The 23275-nt window shown below is 38.9% G+C and overlaps 1 protein-coding gene and 1 pseudogene across 4 annotated transcripts in view; one reads left to right on the forward strand and one right to left on the reverse strand.

The window, feature by feature from the left end:
• The window catches only part of AP4S1 (adaptor related protein complex 4 subunit sigma 1), a 75546-nt gene that overhangs the window by 51483 nt on the left and 788 nt on the right, over positions 1-23275 (reverse strand). Inside the window, exon 1 of one of the 4 annotated variants that reach the window (XM_024732653.1) lies at positions 21661-21786. The exons of the other annotated variants lie outside the window; for them this stretch is intronic. The gene's annotated coding sequence lies outside the window, so the exon portion shown is untranslated. Of the gene's footprint in view, positions 1-21660; positions 21787-23275 lie in introns of those variants that run through there. 4 annotated transcript variants of the gene reach the window in all.
• Positions 17726-17941, forward strand: LOC112391326 (small nuclear ribonucleoprotein G pseudogene; annotated as a pseudogene).

A 23275-nucleotide genomic window follows, 5' to 3' on the forward strand; every position in this document is an offset into this window, starting at 1 on the left:
ATCACTGAAGAAATCAAAGAGGAAATCAAAAAATACCTACAGACAAATGACAATGAAAACACGACAATCCAAAACCTATGGGATGCAGCAAAAGCAGTTCTAAGAGGGAAGTTTATAGCGATACAAGCCTACCTCAAGAAACAAGAAAAACCTCAAATAAATCTAAACTTACACCTAAAGGAGCTAGGAAAAGAAGAACAAACAAACCCCAAAGCTTGCAGAAGGAAAGAAATCATAAAGATCTGAGCAGAAATAAATGAAATAGAAACAAAGAAAACAATAGCAAAGATCAATAAAACTAAAAGCTGGTTCTCTGAGAAGATAAACAAAATTGATAAACCATTAGCCAGACGCATCAAGATAAAGAGGGAAAGGACTCAAATCAATAAAATTAGAAATGAAAAAGGAGAAGTTACGACAGACACTGCAGAAATACAAAGCATCCTAAGAGACTCTACGCTATTGCTAGACAAGCAACTCTACGCTATTAAAATGGACAACCTGGAAGAAATGGACAAATTCTTAGAAAGGTATAACCTCCCAAGACTGAACCAGGAATTAATAGAAAATATGAACAGACCAATCACAAGTAATGAAATTGAAACTGTGATTAAAAATCTTCCAACAAACAAAAGTCCAGGACCAGATGGCTTCACAGGTGAATTCTATCAAACATTTAGAGAAGAGCTAACACCCATCCTTCTCAATCTCTTCCAAAAACTTGCAGAGGAAGGAACACTCCCAAACTCATTCTACGCGGCCACCATCACCCTGATACCAAAAGCAGACAAAGATACTACTAAAAAAGAAAATTACAGACCAATATCACTGATGGATATAGATGCAAAAATCCTCAACAAAATACTAGCAAACAGATTCCAACAACACATTAAAAGGATCATACACCATGATCAAGTAGGATTTACCCCAGGGATGCAAGGATTCTTCAATATACGCAAATCAAATGTGATACACCATGTTAACAAATTGAAGGAAAAAAACATATGATCATCTCAATAATGCAGAAAAAGCTTTTGACAAAATTCAACATTGATTTATGATAAAAACTCTCCAGAAAGTGGGCATAAAGGGAACTTACCTCAACAAAATAAAGGCCATATACGACAAACCCACAGCCAACATTCTCAATGGTGAAAAACTGAAAGCATTTCATCGATTTTAAAAAACGCACCTAAAAATTAGAAAAATATGCTGATAAGGCTATATAAGGAAACAGATATGTATATGTTATTAGCAATTCCTTAATGTGTTACAAATTTTCTATAATGAAACCTGGTAGAATGTAACAAAAAGAATCATGAAAGTGATTCTACTTTTCAACTCAAGCAGTTCAGTCTTGGGAATCTATCCTAAGGTATAATTAAAAATCCATATGCATGAAAACATTTACAGCAACATCATTTACAGTAGTGAAAAATAAAACAAGCCCAGATACTACAGACTGAGAGCCAAGTTAAATGAACACCAACTTGATGTCTTTTAACCATTAAAATAAAAATGCAGACTATGAGAATGGGAAAATGTAGATAACATAATGTTAAATCACAAAATCAGAACACCAAATTTATACCCATGTTGATTATGTAGAAGGAACATCTGTATAGATAAAGATTAAAAAGACCAGACAGAAATCATGCAAAAACAAGAAATAAAACAAACAACAAAAGGACAAAAAGAAAAAGAGACCAAACAGATGAACCTTGAAAAAACTACTGAAGTGAAAGAAGCTAGTCACAAGGATGACATGTTATATGATTCCATGTATATGAAATGCTCAGAATAGGCAAATCTGTAGAGACAGAAAGTAGATAAAGGGCCAGGAGAGGGGGTTTGGAGGGTGAGGTCTAAGAAATGTGGGGTTGTGGTGATGGCTGCACAAATATGTGAATATATAAAAGCCATTGAATTGTATACTTTAAATGGGTGGTTTTTATGGTATGTGAATTATATCACAATAAAGCTTTTAAAAAGAGACTGAGAGACGAGACAATCTGGAAGAGCTCCTAACAGCCAAAGCTAGAAAGATGTGAACAACAAATAACATAGTTCTGGATTATAACCCAAAGTATAAAATAAGTACACATGAGTACATACTGATTTAAATACATGATGGAATAAATAAATGGGACAGAAGAGTATCAAACATATATGCTGATACTCTCTCCTCCAGGAGGTAGAGATTAATTCTCCCCTTCCATCTGAGGGTTAGCTGAACCTAGTGGCTCACTTCCAAAGAACAGAAGATGGCAATGGAAAATAGTAACTTTATAGTAGAAAACCTGGCACACACCACCTTAGTCAAGTGATGAAGGCTAAATCATCACGATGTCATGTTCCATCCCTGCCACCATACGACATGATGAGAAGAGTACTTCACCTCTGTGGTATTCTTCCCCAAACCCATAATCCCATTCTAATCATGAGAAAATACATTACACAAACCCATATTAAAGGATATTCTAAAAAATATCTGAGGCTTGCCTGGTGGCGCAGTGGTTGAGAGTCCGCCTGCCGATGCAGAGGACACGGGTTCGTGCCCCCGTCTGGGAAGATCCCACATGCCGCGGAGCCGCTAGGCCCGTGAGCCATGGCCGCTGAGCCTGCGCGTCCGGAGCCTGTGCTCCGCAACGGGAGAGGCCACAACAGTGAGAGGCCCGCGTACCGCAAAAAAAAAAAAAAAAATCTGAGCTGTACTCCCTGAAACGTGAAAAACAAGGAAAGCATGAGAACCTATCACAGGTCAGAGAAGATTTAAGGAGATAATAATGACTACATGCAGTGTGGTATCCTGCAGGGGCTCACAGAACAGAAAAGGATATTAATGAAAAACTGGTGAATAGTCTAAGTTTGGTTAATAATAATGCTACCCAAGTTGTTTTTTTAGATTTGACAAATGTACCATGGTAATGTGAGAAGATAACATTAGGGGAGATAGGTGAGGGTATACAGAAGTTCTCTGTACTGTCTTTGCAACGTTTTTATAAATCTAAAATTATTCCGAATATGGGGAGTTCCCTGGTGGCCTAGTGGTTAGGATTCCAGGCTTTCAGTGCCATGGCCTGGGTTCAATCCCTGGTCGGGAAACCGAGATCCTGCAAGCCTCATGGTGTGGCCAAAAATAAATCAATAAAATAACATAAAATAATTCCAGATAAAAAGTTGACTAAAATAAAAAAGAGACCTACAAGTATTTCTATCAAAGTGAAGAGGGCTTGTTTGCTGGTGTGTATATTTAGTTATATTTGGTTCTATTGCTTAAATATCTTAATTTTTATCAGTATAATATAGATGTTTAGGTATGAGGTTCATTTTTATTAACATTCTCACTGATTATACTTGTCTTTCCTATTTTCTTTTAGCTAAGAGACATGCTAATTTTATTTATTTATCTACTTATTTATTTATTTACTTATGCTGTGCCGTGCAGCACGCGGGATCTAAGTTCCCTAACCACATCGAACCCGTGCCCCTCAGCATTGGGAGCTCGGAGTCTTAACCACTGGACCGCCAGGGAAGTCCTGAGACACGCTAATTTTAATAGGTAAGGTGTGTGTATGTGCATAAATGTGTATGTTGTATAAATGGCTTAGTCTGCCAGTCTGTCAGGCTCTGTTCTGACCTAGATAACATCTTGATCTCCCATTCATCTTTCTACCACATATCATCATTTGGGAACCTTCCCTCCTTTTCCTGAGCCCATGGGTTGGCAAACTTTTTCTGAAAAGGGCCAGGTAATATTTTAGGCTTTGAGGGCCATGTGGCCCCTTTCACAACTACTCAATCGTCTGCCACTGCAGGATGAAAGTAGCCACACATGATGTAAATAATATGTAAAGAAATGGGTATAGCTGTGTTCCAATAAAACTTTACTTATAAAAATAGTCAGCAACGGGATTTCATCTGCAGGCTGTCATTTGCTCTACTCTAGACCAGTGCTCATCAAACTTAATGAGCACATAAATCATTTGGGGAGCATATTAAAATACAGAATCTGATTCAGTATGTCTGGGGCAGGGACCATACTCAGTGCATCGAAGTGTTAAAGACTCATTAAAGTACACACGTACAAGGTCATGAAGTCTGCCTTTCTGCTTATGAAATCATATCAAATAACACCAACTGAGTGCTCACTAGGTACAAGACAGTAAAGGAAGAGAGTAAACAGAAACACAGGCATTACAGGTAATTTCTTTCATTTGTTCATGGATCTTAATCCCTACTGTGCTGGATAAGAGGGCAATCTGGCTTGACATGTCACCCACAGATCCTCAGGTTCATCCAGTTGATTTGGCTGGCTTGGGTGGCAGCCCCATCCCTCATGGCCCCACGTAGTCTCTCTCAAAGTTGTACATATATTGGAATACAGTGACATTTCCAAGAAGCAGAGAATCATTCTTTTGCCAAGGATTTACCAGTAGCTGACAAGAATATTTCACTTCACCTCAAGAAATTACAACAATGCATTTAGACCCTTATGTCACACCATATACAAAAATTAACTCAAAATAGATCATAGACCTAACTGTAAGAGGTAAAACTATAAAACTTTTAGAAGAAACAGATTTAAGACCAAATGCATAATCCATAACAGAAAAAAAATTTTTGACGAACTGGATTTTATCAGATTGAAAAACTTATACTTTAAAAGATACCATTAAGAAAATGAAAAGGCACAGACTGGGAGAAATTATTTGCAAATCATATATCTGATAAAGGACTTGTATCTAGAATATATAAAAGACTTTTAATAGGAAGACATGCATCACAATTAAAAAATAAACAAAGAGGACCTACTGTATAACACAGGGAATTATATTCAATATCTTGTAATAACCTATAATGGAAAAGAATCTGGAAAAGAATATATATGGGGACTTCCCTGGTGGTCCAGTGGTTAAGGATCCGTCTTACAATGCAGATTCGATCCCTGTTCCATCCCTGGTCGGGGAACTAAGATCCCAGGTGCCTCGGGGCAACTAAGCCCGTGAGCTGCAACTACTGAGCCCACAAGGCACAACTAGACAGAAGTCCGTGCACCACAACGAAAGATCCCACATGCCACAACCAAGACCCAATGGAGCCAAAAATAAATAAATTTTAAAAAAAGAATACACACAAACACACACCAGAAACATTGCTGTACACCTGAAACACTGTAAATCAACTATACTTCAATAGAAAAAAGAACAATGGATCTGAAAATACATTTGAACAAACAGGATATATGAATGGCTAATAAGCACATGAAAAGATGTTCAACATCATTAAACCTTAGGAAAATGCAAATTAAAACTATAACAAGATACCACTTCACACCCACTTGAATAGCTATAACAAAAAATGCAGAAAATAACACATACTGGCCAGGAACCCTTATATGGTACTGGTGGAAATGTAAATGTTACAGTCACTTTTCTTTTAGTTGAAGTATAGTTGATATACAATATTATATGTTACAGGTGTACAGTATAGTGATTCACAATTTTTAAAGGTTATACTCCATTTATAGTCATAAAACATTGGCTATATTTCCTGTGTTGTACAATATATCCTTGTACCTTATTTTATACATACTAGTTTGTACTTCTGAATCCCCTACCCTTATATTGCCCTGCCCCACTTCCCTCTCCCCACTGGTAACTATATCTGTAAGTCTGTTTCTTTTTTGTTATACTCACTAGTTTGTTGTATTTTTTCAATTCCACATATAAGTGATAACAGAGTATTTGTCTTTCTCTGCCTGACTTATTTCACTTAGCATAATAACCTCTAGGTCCATCCACGTTGTCACAAATGGCAGAGTTTCATTTTTTTTAATAGTTCAGTAATATTCCATTGCATATACATATACCACATCTTCTTTATCCATTCATCTGTTGATAGACACTTAGGTTGTTTCCATATCTTGGCAATCATAAATAATGCTGCTATGAACATTGGGGTGCATGTATCTTTTCTAATTAGTGTTTTTATTTCTTTCAGATATACACCTAGGGGTGGAATTGCTGAGTCATATGGTAGTTTTATATTTCGTTTTTTAAGAACCCTCCATACTGTTTTCCACAGGGACTGCACCAGTTTACATTCTCACCAACAGTGTATGAGAATTTCCTTTTCTCCACATCCTTGCCAACATTTGTTATTCGTGCTTTTTTTGATGATAGCCATTCTGACAAGTGTGAAGTGATATCTCATTGTGGTTGGTTTTTTTTTTTCCCTTGGTACGCGGGCCTCTCACTGTTGTGGCCTCTCCCGTTGTGGAGCACAGGCTCCGGACGTGCGGGGTCAGCGGCCATGGCTCACGGGCCTGGCTGCTCCGCAGCATGTGGGATTTTCCCAGACCGGGGCATGAACCCGTGTCCCCTGCATTGGCAGGCGGACTCGCGACCACTGCGCCACCAGGGAAGCCCTCATTGTGGTTTTGAGTTGCATGTCTCTGACAATTAGCAACGTTGAGCATCTTTTTCTTGTTCCTGTTGGCCATCTGTATGTCTTCCATGGAAAAATGTCTTTTCAGATCTTCAGTGCATTTTTTAATTGGGTTGTGTATTTTTTTTATTGAGTTGTATGAGCTGTTTATATATTTTGGATATTAACCCCTTATCAGTCATATCATTTGCAAATATTTTCTCCCATTCTGTGGGTAGTCTTTTCGTTTCCTTTGCTGTGCAAAATTTTTAAGTCTAATTAGGTCTCATTTGTTAATTTTTGCTTCTATTTTCTTTGTTTTAGAAAACAGATTCCAAACAATATTGCTACAATTTATGTCAAAGAGCATTCTGCTTATGTTTTCCTCCAAGAGTTTTATGGTTTCTGGTCTCAGATTTAGGTCTTTAATCCATTTTGGGTTTATTTTTGTATATGGTGTTAGACAATGTTCTAATTCAGCAGTCCCCAACCTTTTTGGCACCAGGGACTGGTTTCATGGAAGTCAATTTTTCCACAGATGGGGCAGGGGGCAGAGACATGGTGGTTCAGGCAGTCATGCGAGAGATGGGGAGTGGCAGATGAAGCTTCATTCGCTCGCCTGCCACTCACCTCCTGCTGTGCGGCCTGGTTCCTAACAGGCCGTGGACTGGTTCAGGTCCATGGCCCAGGGGTTGGGGACCCCTGTTCTAATTCATTCTTTTACATGTAGTTGTCCAGTTTTCCCAGCACCACTTATTGAGGAGACTGTCTTTTCTCCATTGTACATTCTTGCCTGGTTTGTCATAGATTAATTGACCATAAATGCATGGATTTATTTCTGGGATGTATATTTTGGTCCATTGATCTCTATGTCTGTTTTTGTGCTAGTACCATACTGTTCTGATTACTGTAGTTTTATAATATAGTCTGAAGACAGGAAGTGTGATTCCTCTCGCTCTGTTCTTCTTTCACAAGATTGTTTTGGCAATTCAGGGTCTTTGGTATTTCCATACAAATTTTTAAATTATTTGTTCTAGTTCTGTGAAAAATACCATTGGTATTAAAAAAAATTATTATTATTTTAATTTCTTTCTTTTTTTTTGGCTGCGTTGGGTCTTCGTTGCTGTGCATGGGCTTTCTCTAGTTGCGGCGAGCCCACTGGTATTTTTACAGGGATAGCACTGAATCTGTAGATTGCCTTGGGTAGCATGGTCATTTTAACAATATTGCTTCTTCCAATCTAAGAATACAGTATATCTTTATATCTATTTGTGTCATCTTCAATTTCATTCATCAGTGTCTGATAGTTTTCCAAGTACAGGTCTTTTACCTCTTAGGTAGGTTTATTCCTAGGTATTTTATTCTTTTTGATGTGATAAGAACTGGGTCTTCTTTTTTTTTTTTGGCTGTGCCACATGGCTTGTAGGATCTTAGTTCCCCGACCAGGGATCGAACCCGCACCCTCAGCAGTGAAAACACGGAGTCCTAACCACTGGACTGCCAGGGAATTTTGATGTGATGATAAATGGGATCGTTTCCTTAATGCCTCCTTCTGATAGTTCATTGTTAGTTTATAGAAATGCAACGGATTTCTGTATATTAATTTTGTATCATGCATAAATGATACAGCCACTTTGGAAAACAATTTGGCAGTTTCTTAAAAAGATAAAGATGAACTTACCATATTATCCAGAGATTCTACTTCTAAATATATACCCAAGAGAAATGAAAACATATGTCCACAAAAATAATTTGTACATGAATGTTCGTAAAAGCATTACTCTTAATAGACAAAAAGTAGAAACAAACCAAATGTCCACCAGCTAATGAATGGATTAAAATAAATGGGGTGTATCTACCGACAAGGGAAAACTATTCAACAGCAAATGAGAAGAAAACACTGTCACATGCTACAAAATGGATGAACCTTTAAAACATTGTTAAGTGAAAGAAGCCAGATGCAAAATACTATTGCACAATTCTATTAATACGAAATGCCCAGAAAAGGCTAATCTATCGAGATAGAAGGCATATTAGTAGTTACCTAGGGCCAGGAGAGAAAGGTCTGGGGGAAAACGGGGATGGGTTTCTTTTTAGGATGATGAAAATCTGCAAACACCGGATTTATTAGCATGGTAATATTTGCACAACTTCGTAAAGTTACTAAAATAGTACATGTACATGTATATTATATAAAGTTCAGAGCTAGTATAATAAGCATAAAAGGAAGGAATTATACCAAAATGTATTTTGCTTAAATCTGGATGGTAGGATTAGGGGCAATTTTTATTCTCTATCCTTACTTTGCTTTCTTTCCCAAGTTTTAAGAGATGTCTTACTTTTTGTGTTACACACAAAAAAGTTTGTTTAAAAAATGTTGAGCTGGGCTACCCTGGCGGCGTAGTGGTTAAGAATCCACCTGCCAATGCAGGGGACATGGGTCCAAGCCCTGGTCCAGGAAGATCTCACGTGCTGTGGAGCAACTAAGCCCGTGTGCCACAACTACTGAGCCTGTGCTCTAGAGTCCATGTTCCTCAACAAGAGAAGCCATCGCAATGAGAAGCCCACACACTACAATTAAGAGTAGCCCCTGCTCGCCACAACTAGAGAAAGCTCGCATGCAGCAACAAAGACCCAACACAGCCAAAAATAAATAAAAATAAATTTATAAAAAAAAATGTTGAGCTGCATTATATAATTTTACAAAATTAGCCAACTGAAAAATAAATGTTTACTTTAATAATGAAGCTATTGTTTCATTTACTGTGGCATTTCTAAATGCCATACTTCTGTAAAATATGTACTTTTTTTCAAAATGGATGTGCTGGACTTCCCTAGTGATGCAGTTGGTTAAGAATCCACCTGCCAATTCAGGGGACACGGGTTCGATCCCTGGTCTAGGAAGATCCCACATGCCGCGAAGCAACTAAGCCTGTGTGCCATAACTACTGAGCTTGTGCTCTAGAGCCCGAGAGCCACAACTACTGAACCCTTGTGCTGCAACTACTGAAGGCTGCGCACCTAGAGCCCGTGCTCCACAACAAGAGAAGCCACCGCAATGAGAAGCCTGAAACAAAGAGTAGCTACCTCTCACAGCAACTAGAGAAAGCCTGAGCACAGCAACGAAGACCCTACAAAGCCTAAAAAAATAAAAAATAAAATAAAATTTCTAAAAAAAAAAAAAAAAAGGATGTGCTGAGAGCATCTAATCAATATGGCCTAACTCAGGAAACATGGAACTAGCAAGTGCTAGATTCTATTTGCCACAGCATGTTGATTCATTCCGTAGGCCTTGAAGTTATTTAGCTATTTCTGAATTTCTCCATCCTTGAGTTAGAGGAAATAATACTGGTCATTAGCAGATTTTCATCTAATTTGGATCACCTCCCTCAGAGTTTGTAATATGTTATACACTCTTTTTTTATACACTAAAACAGTTTGTTTCTTTGCTTCAAAATTTACTGGAATTCTGAGATAATTCAGTTTTCTCATCTGTCAACTGGGAATAAAGACAGCTACTTCACAGACTTTCTGTCAGGACAAAAAGAGGTGAAGGAAATGCAAAGCACTCAACAGAGTCCCCCTTTTCCCTCCTCACCCTCTTCCCCAGTGTAGTTTGCACATTCTTCCCAATGGATTCTTTCTACTGCAGTTCTAAGACTACTGAAATTTGACTTCAAGAAACCCATTACCACGTGCTTTTCTTTCCATCCATTTTCCTCCCTGCTCCCTATCTCTCCCCCTCTCTCTAAATCTCTCCTTTATGATTCAGAATACATTTTTTTAGTAGCTTCAGCTGAGACTTTTACTTTCTGTTAAATCCCTGGGTCACTCAAGAAATATTTCAACCACATTTGCTTAATTTTGAATGTGTGCTATTTTACTTAAATAGTTTTAAAATAATTAAAACATTTAAAAATGTTAAATTCCAAACAAATTAGGATTTGCAGGAATCCTGAAGCTAAGAGTTTTGCAGAAAAATTATGAAAGTGCTTTGAGAATAAACCTTAATAGTCTGGTCTACCATTTTTCTAGCAATATATCTGAAAAATTTCTAATGCTTCATGTGATCCTCAGATCTTGATCTAAAGTCATTTTGGTAAATTGATCAAAAAGTCTCATCAGGACTTCCCTGGTGGCCCAATGGTTTAGACTCTACACTTCCACTGCAGGGGGAAGAGGTTCGATCCCTGGTTGGGGAACTAAGATCCCGAGTGCCATGAAGTGCAGCCAAAAAAATAGAAAATAAAGTCTCATCAAATTCTGGTTTAAGATATACAATATAAATCCAAGGGACTTCCCTGGTGGTGCAGTGGATAAGTATCTGCCTGCCAATGCAGGGGACACGGGTTCGATCCCTGGTCTGGGAAGATCCCACATGCTGCAGAGCAACTAAGCCCGTGTGCCACAACTACTGAGCCTGCGCTGTAGAGCCCACAAGCCACAACTACTGAAGCCCGAGTGCCACAACTACTGAAGCTCGTGTGCCTAGAGCCCATGCTCCGAAAAAAGAGAAGCCACCACAATGAGAAGCCTGCACACTACAACGAAAAGTAGGCCCAGCTCGCCACAACTAGAGAAAGCCTGCACGCAGCAACAAAGACCCAATGCAGCCAAAAAAATAAAAATTAAGCCTTTAAAAAAGAAAAAAAAAAAAAAATATATATATATATAAATCCAAATAAGAATGGTTATTTGTACACCAACATCATTAATCCGTAGGAAAATGCGAATTAAAACCACAAGATACCATTTCACACCCCTTTAAAACACATACATAGGGCTTCCCTGGTGGCGCAGTGGTTGAGAATCTGCCTGCTAATGCAGGGGACACGGGTTCGAGCCCTGGTCTGGGAGGATCCCACATGCCGCGGAGCAACTAGGCCCGTGAGCCACAAGTACTGAGCCTGCGCGTCTGGAGCCTGTGCTCCCCAACAAGAGAGGCCGCGATAGAGAGAGGCCCACGCACCACGATGAAGAGTAGCCCCCACTTGCCACAACTAGAGAAAGCCCTCGCACAGAATCGAAGACCCAACACAGCAAAAATAAATTAATTAATTAATAATAATAAAAAAATGAATAAGGTCTTTGAATGCAGAGAATGTGCTTTAAAAAAACAAAAACACAAACACATACATAATAATAGCAGAGACAAGCTGGAAGTTTTACCAAAATGGATGGATGTTGTATTTTTGGAGATGTTCAAGTATCAGACTTTCTATCTTCAATAGGGCGCTGGGTCGGGGGGGTGAACTGAGGAATTCTTAAGGTCTTTACAGCAGTATGATTGAAGCAGGGGAGAAAAACCATATTTCAAAAACTCAGGATGAGGAGTTTATATACTATAAATAGACCATTACATTGTCTGTCCAAAAGTACTTGTTTTATTTTTATTCGTTAGTCATTTATGTGTGTGTGGAGTGGGGGATGGACGGATTGAGAATAGACTGTCCATTAGTCATTTGCCAAAGAGGTGCTCACTATCAGATCTGGTGGTGGTTGGAGCTGTGCAGTTTAAAGCTACAAAATCTTAAAGGCTGGAGTTCATAGAGTCTGTTCTTATTGTTGTTATCTTACCTTCCACTCTTAGAATAGAAAAGCTGCTTTCAGGTAAGTAACCGGACTCAACCATCCCTTTACTACACACAACGGAGATAATGACAGGTATCTTCAAAAATAAAAATAAAAATTTTTCTTCTAAAATTGTATTCTTTTTGGTTTTAATGTCAAGGGTAACTTATTTTGAAATTTAAAATAACATTAAAAAGGGGAACTAAATGTTTACTTTGACAAAACATGGGCATGGGCCATTAGTGAAGAAACACTTCTGGTGGTAAACCTTATTCCAAATTGTTTGGTTACTTAGCCATACAAATTAAATATTTGTGCTTAGCGACTAAAACTCTTCATCAAAATTTTGGATTAACAAAGACATCTAATATCTTAATTTTAGAGAAGAGGAAGCAGGGACAAAGAGATCTAGGGGTCTTATGGATGGGCTCCTCCCAGGACTTGCTATTGTGATGTTACAATGTGTCAATAAGAAAGAACTCCAGCAGAGAAGTAGGATTACTATGTATTACTTCCCTTTCCTATAAAATGGAGTATCAAGTTACCTCTCAGATTGAAAATACTTCAAACAAAATGTTTTGGATTTTGATAAATTTAACCCTGTATTTCTTTTTTTCTTTAATATTTTATTTATTTATTTTGGCTGTGCTGAGTCTTAGTTACAGTGGCACAAAGGATCTTTTAGTTATGGCACGTGGGCTTCTTAGTTGTGGCATGCGAACTCTTAGTTGTGGCACGCATGTGGGATCTAGCTCCCCAACTGGGGATTGAATCCAGGCCCTCTGCACTGGGAGTGCATAGTCTTACCCACTGGAACACCAGGGAAGTCTCAACTCTGTATTTCTTAAATTAGGTTTTGTCAATTCTTGTTGGACATCTGATTTCCAGTGAAAACTGTGAAAGACTACGGAGATAGATTATTCTCATATTTTTTCCCTCTTCCAAAGAGTAGTGATCTTCTAATAAATAGCTTTGCACTAGGACTCAAGTGATAAGCCTGTAAGCACTCTTACAGGGTCAAATACAATGTTACAGATTTTTAAATTCAAATCAAACTAAAGGAATTGAGAATTAAAATTTGATTTGCTAATGGCTCCTATAGTTTTATGTCAAACAAAGAAGAAACAAACAAACAAACCCCAACTGGGATTCAGAGTATCTCACTTTATACAAAAGTCTATAGACTTCCCTAGTGGTCCAGTGGTTAAGACTCTGCGCTTCCACTGCAGGCGACACGGGTTTGATCCCTGGTTGGGGAACTAAGATCCCACATGCCACGTGGCCAAAAAAAAAAAGTCTATAGAAGTATAAAGTCTATAAAAAAGTTGACTATAAATTAAAATGCAATACCCAAATTATGGAAAATGTTTCTATAAAACCATCACTCCATAGTTTACCGACAATTAACTTGTTTCAACATTATACGGTATTTTACTTTAGTGTTCATATTACCTAGGGGAAAAAATTAGTAACCATGTGGAATTTTTCCAAAAAAATGTGTAAGAAAATACTACGACAGGGGGGTGGAATCAAGATGGTGTACTAGGAGGACGTGGAATTTGCATCTCCTCACAACTAGGGCATCTACCAGGCACCGGTGAGGGACCACAGACACCTAAGAGGATGGGAGGAACCCCCAGCAACCAGGTAGGATGAGGGCCGTGGGGGGAGTGAGGGGGAGGAGAAGTGTTGTCGGGATGGGACTGGCACCCCTGAAGGGCAGCTGGGGGAGGGGAAGGGATCCCACATCCCAAGGGGAAATTGGGGAACCACTGGGAGGGCAGAGGATCAAAAGGGAGATCCTGCACACAGAAATCTCTTGCATTCCTATACACTAATGATGAAAAATCTGAAAAAGAAATTAAGGAAACACTGCCATTTACCACTGAAACAAAAAGAGTAAAATACCTAGGAATAAACCTACCTAAAGAGACAAAGACCTGTGTGCAGAAAACTGTAAGACACTGATGAAAGAAATTAAAGATGATACAAACAGATGGAGTGATATACCATGCTCTTGGATTGGAAGAACAAACACTGTGAAAATGACTATACTACCCAAAGCAATCTACAGATTCTGTGCAATCCCTATCAAACGCCAATGGCATTTTTCACAGAACTAGAACAAAAAATTTCACAATTTGTATGGAAACACAAAAGACCCCAAATAACCAAAGCAATCTTGAGAAAGAAAAACAGAGCTGGAGGAATCAGGCTCCCAGACTTCAGACTATACTACAAAGCTACAGTAATCAAGAGAGTATGGTACTGGCACAAAATCAGAAATATAGATCAATGGAACAGGATAGAAGGCCCAGAGATAAACCCACACACATATGGTCACCTTATCTTTGATAAAGGAGGCAAGTGTATACAATGGAGAAAAGACAGCCTCTTCAATAAGTGGTGCTGGGAAAACTGGACAGCTACATGTAAAAGAATGAAATTAGAACATTCCCTAACACCATACACAGAAGTAAACTCAAAATGGATTGAAGACCTAAATGTAAGTCCAGACACCAAATCAGCTTGATGCTTTGCAACCACGTAGAGGGGTGGGATAAGGAAGGTGGGAGCGAGATGCAAGATGGAGGGGATATGGGGATATGCTTTATGCATATAGCTGATTCACTTTGTTATACAGCAGAAACTAACACAAGACTGTAAAGCAATTATAATTAGACTCCAATAAAGATGTTAAAAAAAAAGAAAAGAATACTGTAAAACTACAGTTATATATTGAAATTATTATTTAAGATCTTCCTAATTAAATGAAGTGTGTCTTGAGTTAAAATGAAGCAGTATTAAAAGCTACATTAACATTTTTCAGTCCTGAAGAGATCACTTAGAAAATTATGGCTCCATTTTGCAGATCATTGCTTTAAAAGAAACAGTGAAACACAAAAATTACTGTATTAAACGTTAATTTGAGGAGCAGTTTACTCAACCAACAGGATCTATCTTTTTTGTTAGTTACATGGCCACAACTGACTCTAATTCAAATGAGTAATTAACGTTCCTGATATTTGATGGTGGTCATGAAAGAATCCGCTGCTGTAACCTGAGAGGCATTATTCAGCCTTTGTGATAAGATGTCCTAATAACCAACAAAACAACTCTTGAAGAGAGATAATAACAATAGAAAACACACAGTGCTTACCAAACAGCCAGGCGCTGCTGTTTTGAACGCTTTACCTACACTCTTTCAATCCCCATAATGGCTTTATGAGTTAGAGACTGTTTTTATCTCCACTTCACAGATATGAAAACTTAGTCACTTGCCAAAGGTCACCAAGTAAAAAGGCAGAGGAAGGACTCAATCATGTTAGCCAGGCTCCAGTGTCTGTGCTCTCACCCACTGCTCTTTACCTCCAAGTTTACCTCAAGAGTCCAGTAATTCAGTGACGGCTGTAATGTGACCGTGGACGTACAATTTCACTCTCCATTCACTAGCGTAAATCTAGGTCTACCCAGTTTGTACCCTCTATTCAAAAGCTTTCACTGGCTAATGGCTATATGTGCATATTTTGGCAGGTTTAATCTTGACCCCAGAGTGTATCACAAAAGGTGCAATTCTAACAGACTATTTGCTTTCAGTTGATCTCAACAGGGAGCCTAAAGCCCAAGAAGTGGCTTAATCAGATAATGTGAAACTTTAGGACAGAAAAGCTCATACTACTGCATTTATTACAGTGTGTTTAACATTTGTAATCAGACCTAAACTTCCAAAATTCTTATGTCTGACCCGCTCTCTTAGTGAGTTCAGCTAATCTCCCTTTCTACTTCCAACAGATAAAACATACCCAGCAAATGCTGTCCAAGGCAAGTTTTCAGACATGTATCTGAATTTAGTAGCATTCTTGTTCTGATCAGGTGTCAGGGTAAACACAAAGCCTTTCAGGTGGACTGCTTGGCTGCCCTTTGCCCAGGAGCACTTTTTGCTTTACTGAATTTCACAGTAAAGTACAGCAACATGTTACAGCTCCTGGCTGAAAATGTAAATAGGAGAGTAAAGTTGTCAGACAAGAGCCTGCCCAACTGTTCCCAGAGGATATTATTCATATTTAAATTTACACTCACTTATATCTCACATCTCTGAATAGCAAAAATGTCACAATTATTTTAGCAGTGATCAAATAAGTTATTTCAATAGCAGGGCTCTAATAAATAAATTTAGGTTAACTAGCAGGCAATTTAAACCTTAAAACGCCAAGAGTGCAGAGAAGCAAGGGAGTGGTGTTAGTAGCAGAGCAGTTTTGGAAGTTCCCGGGATTCCCTTACAAAAAACAGTGAGAGCCACGAGGATGGAAAAAAAGAAAAAACTATACAGTAACATCTTTACCAAAAACCAAGGGAAAAACATCGCCTGGAACTCCAGAACACTATCTACCCTTAGCAACTAGAAAGGGGGAACCACACCTGTGCCAGCAGAAGTGGAGATTTGAAAATGTGGTCGGGTAAGGGTCAAAAGAGCCAAGGAACCCAGAAATCACCAAGTCATCATCCAAAGGAAGGGCACCGCCCCCCCCCCCCCCGCCCCTCCCCGCTCCTTGACATGGGAACCTCAGGAGGGAATCTAAGTACCACACTGAGAACTGGGAGGAGATCTGGCAGGATCTCTTTTGCCAATGAGTGCAAGGAAAGGTCCCAATCAGGACCCCAAAGGCTAGGCAACATCCAGTGGAAGCTCTAATACAAAGACAGACTCCGCGCTGAGCAGAAACTGTTGAGAGTAGAGCATGATATGTGTGTTAAAAGACAGCTAGCTGGGCTTCCCTGGTGGCGCAGTGGTTGAGAGTCCGCCTGCCGATGCAGGGAACACGGGTTCGTGCCCCAGTCCGGGAAGATCGCACATGCAGCAGAGCGGCTGGGCCCGTGAGCCATGGCCGCTGGGCCTGCGCGTCCGGAACCTGTGTTCCGCAACGGGAGAGACGGCAGCAGTGAGAGGCCCACGTACCGCAAAAAAGAAAACAAAAAAAACAAAAACAAACAAACAAACAAAAAAAAGACAGCTAGCTAGCTAGCTAAGGCTGACAATAGCTAAATCAGGCTGATCAAGTTTAGTACATTACAGTACTAAAACTGAGAAAACTAGACATATGTGCTGCCTGGTGTGATGCAATAGAAAGTACACTGCATCCCCAATGTAGAAATATTTTTACCAAAAAAAATTAAAACCTGAATCAAACCTAGCCTCTAGATCTAATTCCTAGTTTACAGACAATACGGAGGAGAAAGGAATATGCTAAATAATACAATAAAAATGCAACCAGCCAAATGTGGGAAATTCTGCAGGATAAATAACCTCACCTCTTCAACAAATAAATGGCATGACAATGTGGGGGTGAGGGGGGAGACAAATAAAAAAAGAACTAAAGATACAGCAAATAAAGGAAATATATAGATTTTGTTTGGATCCTGATTTGAAATCACCAACTCTTAAAAAAAATTTTTTTTAGATAATTGGGGGAAATTCACGATGGACTAGGGATTATACTGTATAATGGAATTACCCCTAATTTTATTGGTGTGATAATGGTATTGTGGTATGTTGAAAATAAAAAGGTCCTAATCTGTTAGATACCTAGAGAAGTATATACCAATGAAATAATATGATGTCTGGGATTTACTTTAAATTATTCTGAGGGCCGGCCATGGAAGTGTGAGGAAGGCCACGAATTCCATTTCAAGGTATCTTTGAGCTTGTTGAGTAGACGCCATAAGCAAGGCTCACCCTCCTGAGTTGAAACATGTATGGACAAGAAGTTATCACTGAAATCAAATGGTGGTAGACATGTCCAAGGAATCTTTGGGGATTTGATTCCTTTATGAATCTTTCAATAGATGAATGTGCAGAGACAGCAATTGGTGGATGACAGAACAATACTGGAATGGCAGTATAAGGGAAAATAGTATCATCATGTTAGAAGCCTTGGAATGAGTATAAACAAAGGTTGTGTTCATCAAAGATATCAATTGCTTCCTCATGTCCCATCTCCAAAGGGCCTGTTTTACTATCATATAAAAAATTGAGCAGTGTACATTTTCATATTAAACTTTCTTGTTAAACTTTTTTAATAGTCAAAAAAAATTCCTCACACAGAAAAAATGGGGAATAGATGAAATAAAAATGGCAAAGTCTTGATAACTGTTGAAAATGGCAATTCATTAGACTTTTTTTTCCTACTTTTGAATGACTGAAATCCAAAATAAAAAGTTAAATAAAAATGTCTAGGGACTTCCCTGGTGGTCCACTGGTTAAGACTTGGAGCTTATACTGCAGGGGGCATGGGTTCAATCCCTGGTCAGGGAACTGAGATACCACATGCTGTGCAGCCAAAAATAAAAAGTCTTACCCACAACATGATTTACAACATCCGATTACTATATTGAAAGCTATAATACAAAAGGAGCAATAGGAGTTATTTTTAAATGCTCTAAATAATTCTTTAATCTTTTTTGTAGGGTAATTGTCAGGTACTTTAGGTTGGTCTATTAATAGACAAAACTAAAGGTTACCATCTTTAAAAATGTTATCATAAAAAAATAAGGTTTTGTGAATTTTTGCCAAATTTAAAACATTTTCCAAAGGAAACACTGTCTTTAGCAGAGATTTCCCAGGCAAGATGTCCATGTCTGGTACCATTCTTCTGAACATTCCCCTGCTGCTCCAACAGGAGACAAACCACATTTCCAAGATTGTTAAATTATTACCTAGGAAACTTTTGGCAATTTCCCATTCAGTCACATTTTCCAGTCATTTGGTTCTCATGTTTATAGAGCTGGTTGTTCACTTTTACCCAATGTTCAGGAGGGACTTGGCTCCAGGCAATCCTTTTTTCTTCTTTCCCTTTCAATTTTGACATCTCTATGAGTTAGCTATTATACAGTATTATCACAGCCTATTGCTTTCTGAATCATATTACCCAGGAGACAATTCAGGAATGAACTTGGACTAGAATTTTATATAGCATGCACAGTTTCCTGAAGGTCTTGGTGCCTATTTTTCTGTAATCTGTGAAGGTCCTATTCCTTTTCTTTTCCACACAATATACTATTTGAATAGTTCAGGTATCCTGCATATATTTCTATACTTTTCTTAGCCACAAGCAACTGCTTTAATGAAAAGTAGATACCTGATCTTATTATGCTGGTTAAACCACAGTGCAGGTCAAAGCTGCCTCCTTTTCTGTTCCATCTCCATTATACACTTTGCTCGTTTGGTTTTTGAACACATGCCAGCTCTTCTCAAAGATATTTCTCTGAGCTCTAATATTCATTTGTTTTCTATATTTATAAATGTAAACACTATGTAGTTTCTCCAAGTGACTGAATCACCCTGAAACTACCTAAAAAATGATTTCAAAAGTGCAAATGATTTGGGAGCCAGAGGTAGTAATATTAAATCCATAGACAGGACAGAAGGAGGCAGAATTGTAAAGGGAGACTTTATTTCTTGTTTCCAAATAAACATGTATACTCACTGATGTAAGAGTAGGAATACTTCCTATTCTACTAAGGGCTGCGGAAGTTACCCAGAACTCTTATCTCAGCTTTCTCTCTTCATAGAGATAAGAATACTTGTCACAATCTTTTCAGATGATGGAAAAAGATGACTAGATCAGTGATTATGAACCAGTCTGAGCTCTTTGTTAGTAGGATGACTGTACAATGGAATTACCATTAATTTTATAGGTGTGATAATGGTATAGTGGTATGTTAAAGAAAAAATCTGTTAAAGATGCCTAGAGAAGTATGTACCAATGAAATAATATGATGTCTGGTAAGGAATTCACATAGTTCTCAAAGTCAGGGTCAAAACACTTTGTACATCAGGTATTGCAATAACTGGGAAGAAGGCATCTGAATGTTAACCACTCTGATGTATTTAAAAGACTAGAATTCCTTAACATACTTTTGTTGATATAATATATGCACATGAAATGTGACAAGTCTCTTTTTGGTCAGGTAGAATAAAAACACAGGTATCTAAGATTAGCTAATGGGGAAAAAAAACCTTAAAATTCTAAACTGATTAAAGATATAAATAGGCAGGCATTTAAACTGAGAGAATCAATGGGAATGGAGGAGAAATGAAGATTGATGAAAGGACAGAACAAACAAGAAGTTTCAAAGGTTGATGCTGAAAAGATGCTGAAAAGAGGAAATGACTCAGTCACAGTTTAGGAAGGAAATTCCAGTTAGGTGAGTTGTATGTGAGCCTGGGAAAGCTCATTACCTACAGAGAACAAGATTCTAGGAGTTCACTGCAGACTGTCCTTGGAGTCATGTACACAAAGCACAACATCAATACTGTAAAAAATAATCTCCCAATAGAGGAGAAAATTTTGGTGTCTTTTACTATTAGTGCTCATGACAGTTCTGGTCATTGAACCTCAAGAGATAATTGGTACAATGGTAGCAAAAACTGGTGAAAAAAAAAGACTGAGGTGAAAGAAAAATATCCATATTAGTCTAGTATGAATTTAAGTTATTCATCAAACATTTATTGGGGATTTCACTGTCCCAGGCACTGGGGGTACAGTTTTCAACAAGAGGGGCATAGGTCCTGCCCCTCTAAGAGGCTACAATCTTGCAGATAAATGACTATGATCTGGGAAGAATATGGTTTAGGATTGCACTGTTGACATTTATAAAACCATGGACAAAGTGAATCCAGACATGTTCAACTGGAATTCTTCAAACAGGGAGTGTAAGAGACAGATCTGGATAAGACTTTGAGGAAGTAAGGGTGCTTGGTGCTAAGTAATTTGCCTAAAACTAGACTGGAAAGTCTGTGAAGGCAGAGATTATATCTGTTTGATTCACAGTGGTTCACCAGCGACTAACAGAGCATCTGAAAAATAGTAGCCAATCCAGAAATTAAAAAAAAAAAAAAAGTAAATAAGTGAAGCAAATATTTGCAGTACCTGTTATGTGACTGTCTTGCTTTCATAGTGTTTAGTATGAGTGCCACCGAGGAGTACATATATAGACAATTTAAATACAATGTAATAAGTATTAGGAGTTAAGCATGGGATACTATTAGGATACTATACTAAATAATTCACGGATCTGGAAAGCTTCTTGGAGGAAGAAATACTTGAGATGAGTTTTGAAGGAAGAAGGGAAGCAAAGCCAGTTGGATACAGCATGTATTAAATTCTTGTGGAATGAAACAGCATTACACATTTGAGGAACCCAAAATGGTGCTGCAGATTAGCTGGAGAGAACGGGATACCATGATGGTGTGATGGTAAATTAGGCAATAAGGACTTTTATATACTATGCTAAAATTTGGGCTTTATTGTAAGTCTGGTGATCATTAATATATTTTAAGCAGGGAATGATAGGATCAGATCTGACTTTTGAAGATCACTCAGGCATCAGTGGTAGTGGAAGGCGGGGGAACAGTAAAGGTGGGAAGGTTTAAATTAAGACATGTATGAAGATATGGAATAAATATAAAATATATTACTGAGAAAGGGATTGGATGAGGGGACCAAGTGAAGGAAAGGTCCTAGAATGACTGCCAGGCCTCAGGTTTGAATGTGGTGCCACTTAATATGATAGGTAATAGAAGAGCAGAGTGGTTTTTTTTGAAGGTGAGTGGGCAGGAAAAAGGATTATAAATCCAGTCTTTACTTGAACTTGACGTACCAGCAGGAAATATTAGTGGGTATGCTCCTCTTCTTTTGATGCCAATGTAAGGGAGATCAGTCACACCCTCTCACAAATTTTTCTTGATGTATATGGGTCTTGAGGCAGTACAGTATTTTTGAACTTTTTACGTGCTCTGAGGCCCCTCGCAAATGAACAAGATTGAATGAGCAGGTTGTATGTTGGTTGCTATGAAATGGAGAAATAGTTCTTAATAATTGTGCGACCTCAGACATCATTTCATATGTAAATAAAACATGGCAGCATGGGTAACAAGTCCAATCCGCTCTCCGTTAAACTATAATAACAGTAAAGCAGACATGATAAAATAAGATGTACTACTTTATCTCTTGGAAATTACACCGAGTGGTCGTGTATATTCCATAGTGAAAATTTTATTGGTAATAGAGAAGCGAAAAATTTGAATGCAATAAATGTTATATGCGATTTTCCTGCATAGCTGTAATTAATGAATCTTTTTTCCTTATTGTTGTTAAATATCATTTTTGTCCTATTTTTTGACCAAATGGTTATTAGCTACATTAACTTTTAGAAACTTACTAGTTCATTAAGGATGTTTCCGTGCAACCTAAGCACATAAACACACACACTACGGTACTTAAAAGATTAACCTTGTCTTTTATGTGTATATTACATTCACTAAAACAACCCAGGAAAACATTTTTAGCCGTTCATCTAGGGTTTTAAATTGTCTTCACAATGCTCTTATTTTCTATTTCCATCAAAAGATTCTGCTATGAATGACAATATTTGTGAGCTCATTCACTTCTAAAATATCAAATTGTTAGTTTAACCAGTCCCCTCCAGTTTTTTTTCTCCCTCTGCCCACTATCAAGATCCAAAGATTTTCACCTTCTCTTCTCCCCCCAAAAAATGAAGACAATCGCTACTGCTCCCCTGTCAAACTCCCCAAACACAACCCACCCCAGAATAGGAAAGAAGGGAGGCAAAGCGGTACAAGTTGCGACGCGCGACAGGGAGCACAGAATTGGGAGCAAAGCCCAGAGACAGAGAATCAGTCTCCACGTCCGGGAAGATCTGGGCTCTTTGCCAAAAGAGAACGTCCCCAAAGCCCCGGGAACTGCCTGGTGCTAGGAAACCAGAGAAAGAGAGAGTGACAGGCAGAGAAAGAGGCCCGACCCTCTGGGACTGCCTGAAAACACGCAAGGAATGCAAAAGAAACGTCAGGAATCCGGGACCGGCTGCGGCCGGCCAGAGCGACCAACCAGGTTAAAACCCAGCTCCAAAGGCAGGCGCGCCGCTGAGACCTTTGGGTAGGGAACGGCGCTGGGGACTGACTGAGAGAGGGATACGGATTCCTAGGAAGGCAGAGACAGACTCTCTTCCAAAGATTGGATTCGACGGCCCACCGTCTGGACTCCACCGCCAGAATCCCGCAGCGAGCCTGCGGGGCGGGCCTAGGGGCGGGGCCGAATCTCCTTCCCCGCCTCTAACGGCAAGCCGACTGCGTCCTCAGTACGCCTGCGTAGGGTGAGGCCGGACTCTATTCGGCTAGTAGGCGAGCGGCGGCAGTGGCGTTCTCTACCCGGCATGCTGCGCGGGAGCGGCGGCCCTACGTCTCCCTCCTTCCCAA

This window comes from Neophocaena asiaeorientalis, unplaced genomic scaffold (assembly GCF_003031525.2).
Source record: "Neophocaena asiaeorientalis asiaeorientalis breed wild unplaced genomic scaffold, Neophocaena_asiaeorientalis_V1.1 scaffold216, whole genome shotgun sequence".
In the NCBI taxonomy this organism is placed as follows: Eukaryota; Metazoa; Chordata; class Mammalia; order Artiodactyla; family Phocoenidae; genus Neophocaena; species Neophocaena asiaeorientalis.